We start from the raw sequence: 20475 nt of genomic DNA, 5'->3' as shown, positions 1-20475 counted from the left end.
TGCAAGAGTCACCTCTTGACCCATCACTACACTAAAATTGGCATTGCTCTGATCACCGAAGAGCTCAGAGTTGTTCAGTCCAGTGGTTACCTCTGTCTTCATCTTGCTGAACATTTTGGGAGCAACTGACACTGCCGGCCCTTACACCATCTGCTTGAAACTCTTTTCTCCTTGGGATTCCAGGACAACATCCCTCTCTTTTATCCTTCATTTGCCACTTGCTCTTTTTCCCTCTCTCACACTCCAACTGATGGTCATATAATCCGGGATTCTCTCTATAGCCATCTTCTCACTACAGAGTACCTTTAAGTGATCTCATCACACCCTAATTTCACCCACTCTGTGTGTTTTTAACTCTCCGAACTTACTTCTCCATACTATTCCAAGCTCTGACTGATATATATGATCCACCAAATCCACCAAATCATATATAACTGTTGAATCTGTATCTCACAAATTACTAGATCTAAAAAATGAAAACCTATTCTTCTGCTTAGAACCTGGGTCTCTGCATCCAAATCAAAAATCCTTTAAGAAGCATCAATGAGTCTCCCTCAGTGCTCCAATAAATGTAAACAGTCAATAAATGATTCACCAAGTGAACTTTTTTGGGGGCATGTCCTGTTCGTTCATTTGCTCATTTAGCATCGGCTATGTTCCTATGGGTAAAGCACAAATTAAATACATCTCCACCCTCAAGGGCCCACAGCCCAGTGAGAGAACAGACAAATCAGTCATAATCAGTTCAGTGAAATGGGTGTATATAGGATGCTATAGGAATCTTTTGGCAAAGGATTCCTGAAGGACAAAGTTCTTCAATTCAGGCAGTGGTGGTAGGAATGAAGAAAAGGAAATGATGGCCCTGTAGAAATTCTGTATGATGTTGGGGAGTAGTCAGAGATGACTCTCAGGTTTATGGCTTCAGCAACTAGATAAATGGCCATAACCCCTCCCTGCCACTACCACCACCAAGTGGATCAGAGAATGTGAGAGGAAAAGCCAGTTTGGGAAGTAATAAGTAGTTGGAGCAAGGTAAGCATCAGATGCCCATGAGAAACCCCAAATTTATGCATGTTAAATGAAAAAAAAAACACAGAGTCGAACAGTGTGTAGAACATTCTACTGTTTGTATTAGGAAGAGGGAAAAATAAGAACCTATATTCTTACTCATCACTAAATACAAATAAATTTGTTTGCTAATAAATGCATAAAGAATGTCTGGAAGGATAGGTAAGAAACTAAGAGCGGTGGCGGCCTGTGGAGAAATGAAAGACAAAGATGGGAAAGACACTGCTCATTCCTTGTTATGCTTTCTGAGTTTGAACCATGAATCAACTACTAATTCAAAAGATAACTTTAAGGGGAAGAGAATGGTCAAGAATCCCACAAAACAAAGACTGATGACTACAACTGGATAAGGAGGTCACTGGTGAAACTGGTGACAGCCGAGTGAGGGGAGGGATGTGTGGAGAGAGGGGCCACAGGGTCTGGAATGGGGGGATGGAGAGCCCTCTGCCGCAGGTGAAGGAGTGAATGAGGAGAAAAGAGGTGGTGGGGACAGCTGAGCAGCACTGCTGAGAGGCAAGGAGGTGATGGAGAGACTCAGAAGTTAAAAAGGCTGTCTGGTATGACTCTGGTCTCCCCCTGTCCTCGCTCTGACATTCCTATGGCCACTGTGCCCTCAGGCCTCCCCACCATCTCTCAGTGAGCCCCAGCTCCATGCTCCTTGGTACACAGGTCCTGTCACACCCCAGTGTTGCTCACTGCGCCCCCTGCCTTGCCCCACTCACCACAGAGCATCTCTCTGCCAGCCAGGGTCAAAGAGTGACATACCCAATATTCCCATTCTTCTCTTTGGACACTGGCACACTCTTCCTCTCCTGGCAAAGGTTTGGTCAGACACCATCCGCCTTCAGAACTTTTCCTGCCCACCTCCCTGATGGCTAGGGTCAGTGGCCTTGGTCCTGCATGCCAGGAACACCAGGGCCTCCTCTAATGAGCTGTTCCTCATTGGTTTAACCCCTCCACCTCATCTGAGCTCTTTCATTCTATCATTTGGCAAATATTAAATATCTACTGTGAGCCAGACACTATGCAAGGTGCTCAAAAATTTTTCTAAATGAGCAAGATCAAGATGGTTCTGCCCTGAGGATACTTAGAGTCTCAGTGAGGGAAACATAGATGAAACCAAAAATTACTACTCACAGATTCAGTAAGTGCCGGGAAAAGAAGGTACAGGGTTATCCTGTAAGCTACTTGAAGGCAGGAACATAGCGATTTTTTTAAACTGAATTTAACTTTAAAATTTTAAACATTTAATTGAAAAATTAAAATGTAATTAAGTTTTTATTATATATCTAAATAAATCTGTATTTCAGAAAATAATCCAAGGCAAACAATGATTAATGAAATATGTCTCATAGAAAGAGGAAAAACAAAGTATTCACTAGAAGAAAATCATGACTCTCACTTTTTGTCAATAGTGGCAATCCTTCTAATTGATCATTTTTCTACATAACTACATAAAATTAGCTTAAAGGTTTACTGAAGCTTGAAAGATTTTTTGGTCACATAGAAGCACCCAGGTGCTCTATTGCTTAGCAGTCACTTAAGCTTTCTTAGCTCTTTTAACTGGTTGAGTTAGATGTTGGAGGTGCATTTCCCTCACTGACCTCTGACCTTTTAAGCTGATTCTGGACATATACATTTGTCCACTTACCTGCCATGACCTTCTGCATAGACTGCTTATGATTGGTCTGGTCTTTGAGTCTCCCCCATCCTCCCTGGACTTAGGCTCTGCAGCAGGCAAAGGACTACTTTGGGGAAGTCTGTAGCACCGTCACCGCCTCCTCCCAACCCAACACCAGATTCAGACATTGCTGACACATTTTAAAACCGAGGGCAAGACCTCTGAGATTCTGCTGGTTTGTGAACAATCAGGGGCTCCTGTCCAGGCTAATAAGCTCGGTATGTTAGAACATAAAACTAATGAGACCAAGATCACAGATTTTTCCTAAACAAGTCGGTAAGCTCTGACTTTGCCTAAGGAACTAAAAAATCTTTGAAGTTTCTCTGTATCTCCTCTTTGACTTCAATCTTAGGTAAAATTGCTTTGGGAGATATAAAATGTCCCTCCAAGAGCCAGGTGACTAGAGAAAATGAGTGGGTTTTTTTTTTTATTTTGAGACCTTCTAGTTGTCAAATCATGTGACTCTATTACTTATTCCTCAAAAGAATGCATTTTAAAAATAAAAAATAAAAGTGAACATGCTCACCTCAGTGCCAGGGTTAGAACTTGGAACTTAGATAACCAGGAGTTCCAATATGACTCCTTGGTCACCATTGGCTCATCTCCCACCTTCCCTCTATTTCTTCCCTCCTTTCTTGCTCCACCCGTCCCCCCAGGCTCCCTATTTCTTTTCACCCATGCATCTGCTGCTTTCCATAATATGAGAAGTCCCTAGTGCCTAGGATAGTTTTTGCATTTGAGTGGCTTATGTTTTTCTTAATAAATGCTTATTAATCTTCTTAAATCATTTTACAGATCCAGACAATATATACCTTCAAATGTCTTATAAATATCTCTTTGGCCACAAATCTAACAATGTAAAAATATAGAAACTGGGCAGCACAAATCATGAGATCATTCGATCTGGAACATGAAAGATACCAATTGTTCATTTAGTTAACGAACATATACTAGCCTCTCCCATGGGCAGGAGCATGAAGTTGAGGGAACCTCTGTTCAGTATCTATAGATTATATTTAAACACTCCCCCTTAACATGGATTCATTAATTCCCAAAGGATTGAAGGTCCACTTCTGTGACAAGCACTGGGCTGACACTAGGGATACAGAGTCAAACAAGACACGGTCTGCATCAGACTCAGGTTGTATTGGGGGAACTGGATGCCTATTTTCCTGAGGAGATGTGCATACACGATGTGTTTTTCTTTAAAGGAGAGAGTAGTAGTAACTACCAGAGACTGGAAAGGAAAAATTGGGGAAGACTGGCAGGGACATGAAAAGTCAGCTTGGGATGCCTGCGTGGCTCAGCTGTTGAGCGTCTGCCTTCAGCTCAGGGCGTGATCCTGGGGTCTTGGAATCGAGTCCCGAATTGGGCTGCCTGCGAGGAGCCTGCCTCTCCCTCTCCCTATGACTCTGCCTCTCCCTGTGTGTCTCTCATGAATAAATAAATCTTAAAAAAAAAAAAAAAAAAGCCAGCTTGATTTCAGTCCATTATCTCACCCTAACCCACACACATACACACACTCACACATGGGCAATGGTTTAGATCCGCCATGATGAGGGAGATTTTGGAGTGAGAATTTGAAGAACATTTCTCATGAGAGTCACTCGGAACACTCAAGGCACAAGCAGGGTCGCTGTGGGGCCCAGAGAGCTAAGGAGAGCATGTTTCCTCCTCTAAACACCGCCACAGACTCTTGGCCCTGTGGAACCATAAAAATCTCATCAGAGGAACCCTCTGTCACAAAGACCTTGCAGCTGGGCCAGGGACAGTGACATGACAAGTTTCCAGCCTAGGAAAACATGCACGCACTTGTCCCCACTCTGTAAACTGGAAGAGATGTCGAGGGGAGCTGGAATCTACAGTCATCAAAGGGGATAGCCATCAAGGGTCATCACAATTTGGCCCATAATCTTAGTAAGTCTTCATTTATACTCAAAGGTGGACAGAGTTTGGGTCCATTTGGGTGATATATAAATTGTGCTCAAAGTTTTCTCCATGGAGTTTCACACTTTGGCCTTATTTCTGTCCCTAGCATTACTAGATTTCTAAAAACAATAGCCAAAATATGATCTACTTAACTCTAGTCTTCTTGAGGACAAGCACTCTACCTCCTTTCTTTCCAGATCCATAGTTCCCACTATAACGCCTGTGTTCAAGTGCTGAACAGTCTTAAATAACATCCAGGAGCATCAACTCTGGGGAAATACTACAGAAGTACATCTGAAAGTTAACAAACAGCCATTTTTCATATTCAAAAGGATAACCTGCTTCTTAGTTTGGTTACATGTCTCCTAATTGACTTTTTATTAGTAAAAATTATGAAAGTAAGGCTAGATCACAAGATTTTTAAAGCTAACAGGAATTTTGATGCACACAAAGGCCATTCAGTAGTGAAGAACAGAGCGAGAGAATGTCTGCTAAAGGTCCCATCCTAGATGTAGAGGTTCCCCATCAGTACTACGCCCATCACTGCCATCCTGCCTTTACCACCAGCTTTTGGCTGGACCAGAGGACCAAGGGGGGTAAGAGGTACAGGAAATTTACTCACATCTTACCCAATTCTCTCATTTGTGTGTCCAAATGTCCTCACAGCTTCACATTCTAGGGTTCTGAAAATTTCTAATTCTGCAGGATAAAAGACTGATTTCTATAAAGGTCTTGCAGCATTTTTGCAAAAGGAACTGTCTTAGTCTGCTTGAGCTGCTGTGAGAGAATACCATATAAAATGGGGTTGCTTATAAGTTTTTTTTCTCATAGTTTAAAAGGTTAGAATTCTAAGATCAAGGTCCCAGTTATGGTGAGTTGTGGTATGAACTCTCTTCCAGGTTGCAGAAGCTGACTTCTCATTGTGTCCTCACAGGGCAGAAGAAAAGTGACAGGGCTTTCTGGGTTGGCTTTGGAAAGAGCACTAATCTCATTCATAGCTGTTGACCTTCGCAATCTAATCACCCCTCTAAAGCCCCACCTTCCAATACTATCACATTGGGTATTAGGATTTTAACATATTAATTTAGGGGGGACACATACACTCACTCCATTGCAGGAAGTATTTAAATAAGAAGATTCCTAAAAGCTTTTGAGATTCATGTCTGAACAAAATCTTTCAGGTCTCAAAATAAAGTGATTTCCATAGTATATTAGCAGTAAAACTGCAGGATCAAAACATTTTAAATTGTAGGAGATACTGTGGAGAGGTCTCCAAAAAACGTTGTAACAATTTACATAATTGAAGGCAAGGTCTTATTTTATCTGACCTGTCCTGTATGTGGAAATAAGAGAATACAACATTAAGTTAGTAGCTAGCAGACAAAACAAAAGTACCAAAGTTGTAAACATAAACTACTCTCCTCTTCGTATACCGTCCCCCATCCTCACTGCAAGAGATACACATATGTCCAGCAAAGAGGACCAGTGCCCCAGATGGCTTTCTACATCAATAGCTGGAGGACAGAGGAGAATGCTGACATTTAGACTTACTAAAAGTAATTGTTGGGAGTAAGACCTGAGAGACAAACCAAAAACCATGAAAATCTTGCTAACATATGCCCAAAATATAAATGAATAAGGAAGGTCACCGAAGCCTCATTTGTAATACCCCAAAACCACCTACAGATTTTTCACTAGGTGACGGATTAAATACATGCTTGGCAATGCTCTACAGCCATCAAAAAGATAGCAGTGTCCATAAAGGATGTCCCTGATAGATTGCTAAGAAAAGGAAGTGACGGGACAATATGACGAGTATGGCCCATTTACTTATAAATATGATGGGGTGTGTGTGTGTGTGTGTGTTTATGTGTGTGCGTGCACATGCATGGTGACAATGTAGAGGCCTGGCATGACACACACACCAAATTACCACCAGAGGTATCCCCCTCCTCCTTGAGGAGGTTAGCACAAGTGGAGTAGAACAGTGGCGTTGAGGGGCTTTCCTTTACTGTTTACCTCCATATACTTACATAAGCTTTTGTATACTATTTACTTGTATAAATCTTTCATGAAATGTATGTACTGCTTCTATACTTATTTAATAAAGTACCATTAGATGAGTCTCTAAGACACTTCCTATATGTGAGGAAAGAAGTTTTAGGTACCAAGAAAGCTCTCATTTTCCCTAGGGACGTGGGCCAGAGGTTTCTATAAGTGCTTTCAGGTCAGCACCACAGTGCTTGGTGATTAAAATATGCTTCTGAGCTGCCATTGACCATGTAATCTAGCTCTCGATGGGATTCAAATATATCACAGCTTGACTCAATTCCATTTTATAGGATACAATTTCACCCCAAGCCAGGAATCCAGGCCCCCTAGATAACAGATCTTTATTGGGCATCTGCCTCCGAGAGGCTGTGCCATGAGGCAGATGGAATTAATGCACTGGAATTAGTGGGAGATGAGAAAGTATTTTTTCAAGCATATATTGATTATGAATGACAAAACACCACCCCCTAGAAAATAATCTAAACCATAGCATTGTACACAGTGGAAATTCTCTCTCTTTAAAATGTTCATTCAGAAAATTCAGGCTTAAAGGCTCGCCAAGGCCTGCCAAAGTCTGTCCGTGTCTCCTGGAATGTAACACCCGCTTACCGGGGCTCCAAATGCAAAACCAGCGGTGGTCAACTACTAAGAAACCCAACACAGCACAATAAGCCACTGATGTTCCCAGGCAATACAAATCCACTAGCCTTTACTTTCAATTATAAAATCTAGAAAGCTTCTAAGATGGAAACATTTTTTTATAGTTCATTTGCCTCCCAAACTAACCAGACCTGAATTCAAATGGTGGAAAACCTGATCCAAACTGATAGAAGCTATTTATAGTCTTTATTTATTTCACATATTGTAAATATTGAGCATATTTAAAAATACTACTATATCCGTACTATGAAGTAGTCGTCATCTTAACTCCCAGGAGATACTTTATTCAGTCATAATATTCAGTATATTATCTTTCTAAAAAACTGTTTTTTAAAAATTATACATTTAAAAATATATATGGCCCTAAGAGTATCAAATAAGGAATGAGAACCCATATATGCTTTAATCAATGAAGCTTTGAAACAAATGAGATTGAAGCTGCCTCTAATAAAGAGCCAGATAGCTCTTAAAACACACACACACATACACAGAACCTCATTAAGAGCTACTAAATCATAGCCTTATTATCTAAAGAAATAAAATGAGTTATTAGGAATAAAGAGAAGCAAATGGAAATATGCCACATCAAAATAGCTGGTAATAGGAAAGGACTTTACTGCTTTGGTATTGAGAGATATTGCCCTACATTTTCTAAATGATGTAACACAGAGAATATTCTATTCATGGTATAGGAAATAAATATAATTTCCTCAAAGGAAACCTCTCTGGATCCTTCTAAAGGGATATAATCTTATATTTTATCTTGGGAAAAAATTTTTAAGGAGTCAGTAACAAAGACTACTATAGTAATTCTGTAGGTACACAATCTAGCCAAACTGTAAAAACTACTGTGAAAAACTAGAAAAGACCTGTTCTGTAGATTTAACTCCACAGACCCATTGATTTCAGTCAAGGAAGGGCCTATGGAAAACATTAGTTTCATCTAGTCTTTGAAATAACTTATAAAACCACCTTGGTTTTTTATAAAACTTCTAGAAGAAAACAGAAGAGAAAATCTCTGTGACCTTGAGGTAAGCAAAGATCTCTTAGATATGACACCCAAAGCTCCATAATAGAAAAAATCAACAAGTCTCGACTCATCAAAATTAAATATTTCAAAAAAAATTTAAATATTTCTTCAAAAATCATCACTAAGGAAATGGATTGAAAAACAAGCCATAGATTGAGAAAAAAATAATTATAAATCATGTATCTGTATATAAATCATACGTATAAATATATATATGGTGTGTATTCAGAATATATAAAGAACTCTTGCAATAATAAAAGGCAAACAGTCCAGTACAAAATGAACACAAGATTTGATTGAACACTTTACCATAGAATATACATGAATGGCTAATAAGCACATGAAAAGCTGCCCACTATCATTATTAATAGGAAAATGCAAATTAAAATGACAAGGAGATACCACTACAAGACCAGTAGAAGAACTACAGTAAAACAACTGACAATACAAAGTGTTAGTGAGGATGTGAAGCCACTGGAACCTTCATACGTTGCTGTTAGGAATATAAAATAAAACGACCACTTTAGAAAATAATTTGGCCTTTTTTTTTTTAAGTTAAAAATATACTTATCACAAAATCCAGGAATTTCACTCCTATGTATTTATCCAAGCGAAATAAAAATATATGTCCATACAAAAATTTGTACACCAATGGTTCATAGTATCATTATGCATAATAGGCAAAAAATGAAAGTAGCCCGTGCTGGAAACACAATCCAAATGAATAAATAAAATGTTTGGCTATGCACTGGAGCACTGTTCAGCAATAACTGATACATCCAAAAGCATGGCTGAACCTCAGAAAACATTTTGGTTAAGTATAAGAAGCCAGACACAAAAGACTACATATTGTGGTTCCATTTATATGAAATTTCTAGATAAGGCAAAATTTTAGATAGAAAAAAATCATCATCAGTGGTTGCCTAGAGCTGGGACAAGTGTGGTCATTAAACCCAAAGAGGTACAAAAGGGAGCTTCGGAAGGTGATAGAAATACTCTAAAATTGGGTTGTGGAGATAAAAAGCTTCTGCACAGCAAAAGAAACAGTCCACAAAACTAAAAGACAATCTACAGAATGGGAGAAGATACTCGCAAATCACATATCAGATGATAAAGGGCTAGTATCCAAGATCTATAAAGAACTTATTAACTTCAACAGCAAAGAAACAATCCAACCACGAAATGGGCAGAAGGCATGAACAGAAATTTCACCAAAGAAGACACACACGGCCAACAAGCGCATGAGAAAATGCTCCGCATCACTTGCCATCAGGGAAATACAAATCAAGACCACGATGAGATCCCACCTCCCACCAGTGAGAATGGGGAAAATTAACAAGGCAGGAAACAACAAATGTTGGAGAGGATGTGGAGAAAGGGGAACCCTCCTGCACTGTTGGTGGGAATGTGAACTGGAGCAGCCACTCTGGAAAACTGTGTGGAGGTTCCTCAAAGAGTTAAAAATAGACCTGCCCTACGACCCAGCAATTGCACTGCTGGGGATTTACCCCAAAGATACAGATGCAGTGAAATGCCGGAACTCCTGCACCCCGATGTTTCTAGCAGCAATGTCCACAATAGCCAAACTGTGGAAGGAGCCTCGGTGTCCATCGAAAGATGAATGGATAAAGAAGATGTGGTTTATGTATACAATGGAATATTCCTCAGCCATTAGAAACGACAAATACCCACCATTTCCTTCGACGTGGATGGAACTGGAGGGTATTATGCTGAGTGAAATAAGTCAATTGGAGAAGGACAAACATTATATGGTCTCATTCATTTGGGGAATATAAAAAATAGTTAGGGAATAAAGGGGAAAGGAGAGAAAATGAGTGGGAAATATCAGTGAGGGAGACAGAACATGAGAGTCTCCTAACTCTGGGAAACAAACAAGGGGTAATGGAAAGGGAGGTGGGGGGGGGGTGACTGGGTGATGGGCTTTGAGGGGGGCACTTGACGAGATGAGAGCACTGGTGTTATACGATATGTTGGCAAATCAAACTCCAATTAAAAAGATACAAAATAAATAATAAAATAAAATAAAATAGGGTTGTGGTGGTAATGGCACAAGCAGATCAATGCATTAGAAATCACCACATTGTTAAAGTCATGTGCTTTGTTCATATTTAATGCCCTCTCTTTAGGAAGGCAGATATATCCAGAATGTATTTTGGGACATACAAGTTGAAGTGACCTGAGGTGGTAATAAATTACTGAATGGCTATGACTGAGTCGGTACATAAATGTCATTCTGTGCTCACTGCAGCATTGTTTGCTATAGAAAAGCTAGAAATAACCTAATGTTTATCAACAGCAATGGTTAAACAAGATAAAATTCATCCATATTATGAAAGACCAGGCAGATGCAGCTGTAAAAAAAGAATGAAAATATCCCCAAGATATGCTGTTAAGTGAAAAAAAAAAAAAAAAAAAAGAAGCAAGTCATAGGACAATAAAAGTATATCTGATACACTATAATATACATCTGATACATACATGCATGCACATATACACTAAACTACAGAAAGCTTCCTTCTGGGGAAGACTGAGACAATGAGGGTAGAAGAGGACTTTTTTTTTTAAGATTTTATTTATTCATGAGACACACAGAGAGAGACAGAGAGAGAGAGAGAGAGAGAGAGAGAGAGGCAGAGACACAGGCAGAGGGAGAAGCAGGGAGCCTGATGTGGGACTCGATCCTGGGACTCCAGGATCACACCCTGGGCTGAAAGCAGGCACCAAACCGCTGAGCCACCCGGGGATCCTGACTTTTATTTTTTAATATGCTCTTCTGTAACACCCTAATTTCTTCACAAAAACCATGTACCACTTTTGCGGTTTAAAAACTGTTTAAAAACACTCTTGCTGGCCCTTGACTAACTATCACTTCTCAGGATTACCTGCTGCTGGGGAAGCCATGTCTTCCTTAAAAGGAAACTAGAGTGAATCACTTTGAATCATGTTTAAAAAAACATATAATGGAACTACCTATCGGCCAGCAGTTTGATATACTGTTAGCTTAATGGTAACAATAATTACAATGATAGTCCTTATGCACATAGCTTTCTACAATGACAGCCCTATGATGTAATGTTGCCACCCCTCTTTTGGATGCTCAAGAGGTCAAGACACCTGCCCAAGACCACCCAGGTAGGCAAAGTGGGAGTGAGGCTTGTAACTTCAAATCTGGTATTTTTATTTAGCTGCCTGCCTCATCAAGGATGATGATACACATAATGGTGACCCTGAGGCACTACAGGATCCTAAAGGACTTATGAATCATCAAAGAAAGGTTTAATGAGATTTAGTGTAGTTTGGGTTTTACCCATATTTTATTGTGTTATCATCCCTGGAAAAGAATTCAGCTACGTATAGCATACACCATCACCCTTGTTCAGAATATCTGATTAACCAGAGTGCCTCTGGCAAGACTGAAACATGGAGAACACACTCCAAGTTGATTCCCTTCATGATTTAAGTCTTTACTTTCCTCTGAAAGAAGAGATACCTCTCTGCCCTACCTCCCCTCAGCCCTTACCTCAGAAAGCCCCCAAAGACCAGGTCAGCCCAGCCTTCCCACAGTGGGAGGGCAGAAAGACCCGGGGGAGGCAGCAGAGGCCTCAGGGGGCTACGTCCAGCCTTGAGGCTCCCTTCCCACAGCTGGGGCTCTGGTGACAATCTCTTGGCCACCACACCTTCACTCTGGCTGGACATTCTCACGGCAATAGATGGGAACACTCACAGTGAAAAGGAAGTGGGTGAGCAAAGGAAAGCATGTCTGAGCTCAGGCTGAAGGCCTGCAGCCATATTGCTTTGAGGAGCAAATGTGGGCCTTCTAACAGGGAAGCGGGCTTCTTCATGTCAAAACCAGACTACCCTAACAAGAAGACTGTAGTTTGGGGATTGATCTGGTCAGCTAACGCAGGTTAAAACAGACCTGGGTTTTAAATGTGGCAACAAGAGATAAAGCTCTACGACTGGGAATCAGGTAGCCCATGTTGAAAATAAAGACACAGAATTGTGTATAATAAGAGCCCATTTTGGAATCAGACAAACAGGGAGCCCACCTTGGACTCCAGGTGGATGCTTTGAAAGAAGCTGCTATATAGATGAGGAAGTTGAGGTGCAAGAGCATTTAATCATTTAACCTCCTCTATAAAATCAGTATACGGATAACACATACCCACATTAATAGTACGATTAAAGATTTACATATATAAAGTCCCTTGTACCATTCCCAGCACACAGTGGATGCTAACTGAAAAGTAATATTACTATCGAGCTCTCAACCTGGTTCTGCCACAAAAAGAGAAAACAAAGTAGATGATTCTTCAAGATCCTTCCAGGTCCAACACTTTATGATTCTATTATTGAAATTAGCAAACTGGCAGCATAACTTAATTATCATGACAAAACCACAGGACTCCATAGGTAAGGAACTCATTTCAGGGATTTCTCCTGGGACCATCTTTAGGTCTCCAAGACACCAAAGTTTCTGTTGCCCAAGGAGCACTAGAGCAGACCCTAGTTTACCTCCTTAGTAAATCCCAATCCAGGTGCTAGGCCAGGTGTCTGTCCACTGCAGACAGAGGTCATTACCACAACAGTGAAAGGAAAGAAGCACAGTTCCTACCCCCTACATACATTATTTCTTAAAGGTTTTTGTTTTGTTTTGTTTTAACCCTCCATTGATAAAAATTGCACATGCTCTTTGTGGGTTGGGAAGTGCAAAAAGCCAAAGGAAGCTATCAATGATAAACTCACGTGCAGCTGTAAATACCTCCATTTAGTTAAGATCTCTTATCTATACATATTCCTCTTTATGTAAGTGAACTCATTATTGCATGTGAAACTGCCTATTTTACTTAGCATTTTAACAACAGCCGATTCCGCCCCCCCACCCCTTGGCCAGTGGCCAAGCTTGAAGTTTGTGGCTCTAGGCTCCATGTACCGGCAGATACACATTTTACTCAGCCCATCTCCTAAAAGCCTTGAGGGAAAAGAATTCCAGAGAAATCAGTAGTCATCCCTCTTAAACTGCTTGAACCCCATGATTTTCAGAGCCCAAGACACAGTTCTCATTTTGCTCTTAATGACCTCCCTAAGGAAGGGAGAGAGGCATAAGAGGGGAAAGGCACTTAATTCTTCTTTGATCCCCGGGGGCGGGGGGGGGGGGGGGCGGGGGAGGGGGTTCTGCATGGGACTTTCAGGCAATAGACATAAAAGGCTGAATGAATGTCAAGGGGGAATGGGAAGTTATCCATGGAGCAGCTGGAACAGAAAAGCAAAGATCCTCCTCCCAGTTCCTTCTGTCCATGTGGTGGCCACCTGAAATGAGTCAGGGCCTATTCAACATTCAAACATTCACCTGGTGGTCCAGGTGATAGGCCTTATATACATACCTCTGAGAGGCTCAACTTCATAAGGACACACACCCCTCAGGCTGGGTGAGCACAGGTGAATGCAACCATGAACTATCTGTGGATTATAAAAAAGTAAAAGAGATAAGGGAAGAAAGAAGAAAGAAAAGAAAGAAAAAGAAAAAGAAAGAAAGAAAGAAAGAAAGAAAGAAAGAAAGAAAGAAAGAAAGAAAGAAAGAAAGAAAGAAAGAAAGAAAGAAATTAACCTATCTTAAAGCAGAATATGAAATAAACATAATTTAAAGTTTAATATTGGCAGTATCTTTGATAAACCTGTGGGTAGAAACCCCAGAAGACTGTTTGGTGCTAATCTTTAGTCAGGAATGATAGAGTTGGGATGGTGGTAATGCTATTTTTATTTTTAAAAAAAATAATACCAAAGAATAACCTTTCCTTTCAAATATGACATCTTAGTCCAAACATGAAGTCAAAACTCAAAAATACCCACCTGCCAGCCTCTGATATTTGGTTGCTAAACCTCCAGATTGAGAAGCACAGCCAAGAAGGGGGTGCTGCTGGAATTCAGAGGTTTGCAATAGGAGGTAGGCTTTTATGCACCTGCCACTTCAAGGGAACTGAAAGGTTGGCAAAGAATCAGTGAGTTCATGTTGCACTGAGAGCCGGCTTGGATAATTCAGGGAGACAAACCTCCAGTGCAGGACAGTGTGACCACCTATGCAGGCTGCCTGGGAACAGACTGTCAAGCCATATACCTGACCCCTTACTTCTCACCCCTTCACTTGGTACTTGCTATATTTGGCCAAAGTACAAGGATGGCATTGAGAGAAAATTATTATTATTATTTCCCTTTTATTCTCCTTTCCCCTGAGTTGAGCAAAAACATAGAATTAGACTTCCTAGAACATTAGTTCTCCAATGCATGTTGTATTGATCCTCATTTTCTAATAGGGCCAGTGCAGAGATAGGTACCTATTTGAAAATTCTCTTAAAACTTTTTACATCTTCCATTTTATAGCAGCCTTGTATACTAAGATGGAGCCAAAAGGGGGGTGGGGCACACGAGTAGCTCAGTCTGTTGAACATCTGCCTATGGGTCAGGTCATAATCCTGGGGTCCTGAGATCAAGCCCCACATCGGGCTCCCTGCTCAATGGGGAGTCTGCTTCTCCCTCTCCCTTCTGCTCATGCTTTCTTTTGCTATCTCTCTCAAATAAATAAAGAAAATATTTTTAAAAGTAAACCAGGGTAAAGGTATTCATCTCAGGTAGTAAAATGCACTTTCACGTGAATTATACAAATAGCCGCATTGACAAAATCCATTAACTAACTAGTGTCTTACTCCTGCATATAGTTTAATCCCTTTAAGGATATAACTGCATACTAGATACAATTCTTACTCCAAATCTTCAGATTTGCGTTTCAACTTCAGTTTTCAATTTGTTGTTGATGGCTTTTTGGTTTCCTTTCTTCTCTGAGGCCCATGATAATCCTCGTCAGGGGTGGCCAGGTTAGAGGAGCTCAGTAATGATGTAGCTGTGATACAGACAGGGGTTTCTGTATGAGTCTCCTCAGTTAGCCAGGGCCCCTCTTAATGACTTCTAGAAAGCTGGAGAAGACAATAAAAAAATAAAAATAAAAAAAATAAGCACAACAGTCATAATAAGTGGGATACTGAAGTTGCCAAAAAGTGCTAACAGGATCAAGGTACATCTCTTACAAGATACAGCTCTTACAATTTCTTGCCCCCAGTGTTTCTCCCTCCAACTACTTAAATGTCATCTCTGGCTTTCTATTAAGGCTTCTCCAATCCCCTCTAATTATCTTCCAAAAAAAAAAAAAAATTATCTTCCCAGAAATTGCTTCTTCCTTTGGATCACTAGTGCTCTTACTATTGGTACTATTTTAAAATGTCACTACCCTGTAGTGTTGGTCATTACTGTCTAGTCCCATCCTTTCCCATAGGTCATTCTCCCTTTAAAATTAAGAACTTTCCTGTATGTTGGCAAATTGAACACCAATAAAAAATAAATTTATATGTGTGGGCAATATCAGAAAGGGAGACAGAATATAAAGACTGCTAACTCTGGGAAACGAACTAGGGCGGGAGGTGGGAGTGAATGGGTGACGGGCACTGGGGCTTATTCTGTATGTTAGTAAATTGAACACCAATAAAAAATAAATTTAAAAAAAATAAATTTATAAAAAATAAAAAAATAAATTAAGAACTTCCTCTTAATTCCAAAAAATTCCACAGCCTGCAGAACCATGGCTGATAGTGTGATGCTTGCTACCTACACAAAGCCCCATGAGGGAGTACCGACCCACTCCTCACCTCCAATGACCTGCTTTATCTGTGCTTATCCATGCCTGCATTTCCTCATCCCCACCTCCTAATCTCCAATTCTAATACCTCTCTCCATCTCACACAGAAACATTGTGCCTTCTAATGCCCAACTCTCAAGTGGCTGGAACCCCAAATGATTTTTTTTCAGTTTTATTTCATAATCCTCTCAACCACAAGGCTCAGATATGGTGTCTGGTGGGTTCAAATGGTTGTCCTTGGAAATACCTCATCTTTCCACTGACAAGCCCCACTGCTGAGTCTAGTCTATCATACAAAATGCCTTACTTTGGATGATCTCTCTCAGGAATGTGAGGTTCATCAGCTGTGCCCCCACCCAATCCATCAGCTACAACTGTCAAGGTCTGAATCTCAACTGCCAAGAACATTCAAATTCTTTCCCAGGGTGCTCCTGGGTACGAGGCCAATCAGATGGTGAGATGCCAGGGGAAGCTGGGTGGTTCAGTCGGTTAAGCATCTGCCTTCGGCTCAGGTCATGATCCTGGAGTCCTGGGATCCAGCCCCTCATCAGGCTCTCTGCTCAGCAGGAATCTGCTTCTCCCTCTGCCCCTCTCCCTGCTCATGCTTGTGTTCTCTCTCTCTCTCTCTGAAATAAATAAAATCTAAAAAAAAAAGAAAAAGAAAAAGAAAGAAAAGAAAGAAGAAAGAAAGAAAGAAAGAAAGAGAGAGAGAAAGAAAGAGAGATGGTGAGATGTCAGTTTTGTCACCTGAGCATTCTGTGGCAGTTAGGAGGGTTTCCATCTGAAGCAGAGGGAGGAACCCTGGCGGGGGAAGGCCATACTCCTCAGACCAATGAGTTAGAATCTCAGTGCTAAGATAGTCCAAACCTTCCGACCAAGACATGGAGAAATTCCTGGGAAAGTAGTGTAAGCAGCTTTTCAGTGATGACTTCGAAATTCATGTTGTACAGAGCAGCGCTTGGCAGGACACTTTTTTAAATAAAGGGGTTTGCTTTTTTAAAAAATTTTAATTTAGTACTAGAAAGCTTTGTGGAAAATGTGCATTGGCCAATTCCCATTAGCATTTTAGCTGCTTCTTAATGTCTATCCTTGGAAGACAGTGTCAACTCTGACAACATATGTGCATGTGTGGTCACCCATCCCTCGTAGGTTGTCTTCAACAGCTTGGTCTCTCTCCCCAAGACCCTGCCTCTCCCCATGGACTGTAAGTTCTAACAATAACCAGTCTCCCATATATTATTGCTGAATAATTCCTGCTTGGTGGCTTTATAACAACATTTTTAAAAGAATCTGTATTGTTCTGCTTGGTTCTTTTCAGATTCCTAGTATCTCATTACGTCAGGGTAGTCTTTGTTTCCTCAAGGTAAAAAAAAAAAAAAAAAAAAAAAACAAAAAACAGAAACCCACATATTACTGGCCTTTTTATTTAGCTGTCACAATAGCAGCAGTGGGAGAGTCACTATGTGGAGGAAACAATAGTAACATGGATCACTTCACATTAAAAAGTGGTACCTAATTATTGTTTTTAGGGGCAGTTAATGAGTGGTACTTGTAGGTGATTAAACACATTTGGGTTTGGAAGACCAATGGGGTGAGACACAAGCCTCTCTGCTTGGTAACAGTGTGGGGAGAGAGAGACTTTGAATACTGCATCTGCTTCAAGAGTCCCATCCCACCCCACCCACAGTGCCTTCTCATGGGTTTTAACAATGGGCTAAAGATGACTGGGAAGCCACCCAGCCAACAGAACCCATTCACAAAGGACATCCTGAATCTGCTGTGTATCATCACAGATTCAGCTCAGCAGCCACTGAAAAAAAAAAAAAAAGAAAAAAAGCGAGTGTATTTACAGATGGTGATGCTGAATAGAAGGGCCCTGAAAATGTCAAAGTTCAGGAGTCCCTACTCTACATCATGTATTGTACCAAAAATGGAGGACACGATGGTAAATAATAACCCTCCCAGCCCTCAGGGAATTCCACCGTGCAACCAAGATAGACTCCTTTACCCTGCTGTAAATTGAATGTTTGCATCCTCCAAAATTCATATATTAAATCCTACCCTCTAGTGTGATCGTATTAGGAGGTAGAGTGTTTGGACTGTGATTAGGTCATAAGGACAGAACCCTCATGAATGGGATTAGTGCCCTTATAAAAGAGGCCCCAGAATTAAGGAGTGCACGTATCCTGATGCGCCCCGGGTGATGCACACAAGAGTTGAATCACCATATTGCACACCTGAAACTAATGTAACACCGGATGTTAACTAACTGAAATCAAAATAAAAACCTAAACAAAAGGGGGGGTGGGGATGATGCAGAGAGCTCCCTTCCACCTTACGAGGACACAATGAGACGTCTGCAGCCCTCCCTGGACCCTGCCAGCAGCCCGATCTTGAACTCTCAGCTCCCAGAACTGTGAGCAATAAATGTTTGCTGTTTATAAGCCACCCAATCTGTGCTATTTTGTTATATAGCACCTTAAATGGACTAAAACACCACTTAACCAAAAAAGCACAATGATGTGTTAAAACAGAGATAGGAATAAAGCATTATGAGAGCCCAAAGATGAGAATAACTGATTCTGGGCAGTTTGGAGACCCGGAAGGGGAGAGGAGGTAAAGGCTCCACGGAGGAAGGGTCATTTGAGCTGAGCTTTCAAAGAGAAGGAAGTCTGGCAGGTGAAGCCTGGACCCTCTGGCAGGAGAAACGTAACCAAATAGCAACGAGCTGTTAAAGTGTGTAAGCCGCGGGGACAAGCCGACAAAGCGCTTTCAACCTGACATGCCCACGGCAGCGCATTCAGTGCTTTCTCAGAGATGTCCCTTTCTTTAAAGGTTTAAGTTCCCCTAAAGATAATACAGCTAAAACCCCTCTCCCTAAGTCAGCCAGGGCTTGAAAATCAAGTTTGTGCTGTATCAAAACTGCCGTTCCCCAACTCTACGACCTAAGCCTTCGCTCAGATGGTGAACCCCCACTTAAAGAGCAACTTTGGAAAACGTGAACAATGAGGTGAAAAGAAAGCAGTTCCAGAAACAAGTGATGCTTTCTCATCAGAATCCACTATTTAGCAGGTCCCCTCAGCCACTGTTCCATTTACTCACGGGCCTGATTCTTAGGCACTGAGGTTAGAGATGGGAATTCGATACGGTCTTTCCCTTCTAGGAGCCCACAGATCAGTGAGCAAAAATAAAATGGCTAAAAAAGTAAGACATGGGTTTGCTTTGGTGATACTGAGGGGCCGGAGCTGGTTAATGACAATGTTTTCACCAGCCTGGGGCAAAATAAGCAAACCACAACTTTATCTTTCATATTCTCGGCTCATCCTTTACAGTTGCTGCTTGGCCTCTCACTGCACAAGCCCACAATTCTAGGGCGACACTCCTCACAGAGTGTGTCTTAATTTTCATAAAAGTAAATGCATTTGATTTCTTTGCATTGAAATGTCACTCCCTTGGTGATACAGTAGTAGATGGTATAGTTAGGCTACTTAAATGCCTTTACTCTTAACGACAATTCCATACTGGTCCCAAAAAGATATTTTTACCATTTCTTTAAGTACAAAAAGTATGAAAAGAATGAAAACTTTTTCAGTCTACACCACGCCAAACAAAATGTTTTACTGATTATTTTTGAATGCGTTTGCTAACTGTTTTTGGAAATATTTAAATTCAGCCGTGAAAGTAGATCCCTGTTGAATGCAGATATAACAGACTGGGAATTAATTATTAACAGGCTAGAAAGAAAAACTGCAAGCCAAGATTTAAAACATTGAGTTGAGAGCACCTGGGTGGCTCAGTGGTCGAGCATCTGCCTTCAGCTCAGGTGGTGATCCTGGGGTCCAGGGATCAAGTCCCACACTGGGCTTCCTGCAGGGATCCTGCTTCTCCCTCTGCCTAGGTCCCTGTCTCTCTCTGTGTCTCTCATGAATAAATAAATAAAATCTTTAAAACAAACAAAACAACAAAAATCATTGAGTAGAGCACCCACAAATAGAAAAAAAAGCAAATTATAAAACACTATGTTTATATGTGTGTCTAATATGTATTTTTCGTGTAATAAACTATACACATATATATGGAGAAAAAGAACTAGATGGAGAATATATATATATCCCAACAGAGAAATTATGGAAAGATTTTTTTTTCTTTTTACCTATCTGCATTTTATAACTTTTCTATGACCATGTCGCTCTTAAAAATTACTTATTTTAAAAGAAAACATGTGTTGATTTCTTGAGAAGACACTATAAATTATCAAGATATTTTTAATTAAAATATTAACCCACTCATTTATCTTACACTCTCTGCTAAGGAAATAGTAACCAAGATTAAAACGTGTTGAAAGATGTG

At 40.7% G+C, this 20475-nt stretch overlaps 1 long non-coding RNA gene across 9 annotated transcripts in view; it reads right to left on the bottom strand.

Moving 5' to 3' along the window:
• The window catches only part of LOC140622060 (uncharacterized), a 106123-nt gene extending 89451 nt beyond the window's left edge, over nt 1-16672 (bottom strand). For 7 of the 9 annotated variants that reach the window (XR_012021770.1, XR_012021767.1, XR_012021769.1 and 4 more), the window contains exons 1-3: nt 16433-16586; nt 15192-15409; nt 13826-13901 (exon numbers count right to left, since the gene is read on the bottom strand). This is a non-coding gene — a long non-coding RNA (uncharacterized lncRNA). Of the gene's footprint in view, nt 1-13825; nt 13902-15191; nt 15410-16432 lie in introns of all 9 variants that reach the window. The other 2 variants (XR_012021771.1, XR_012021774.1) reach the window with 2 other exon arrangements.
• Between the last annotated feature and the right edge of the window lie 3803 nt (nt 16673-20475).

Source organism: Canis lupus, chromosome 31, assembly GCF_048164855.1.
Source record: "Canis lupus baileyi chromosome 31, mCanLup2.hap1, whole genome shotgun sequence".
NCBI lineage: Eukaryota > Metazoa > Chordata > Mammalia > Carnivora > Canidae > Canis > Canis lupus.
The sequence above is the reverse complement of the archived record's forward strand: the minus strand, read 5'-3'. Positions and strand labels throughout refer to the sequence as shown.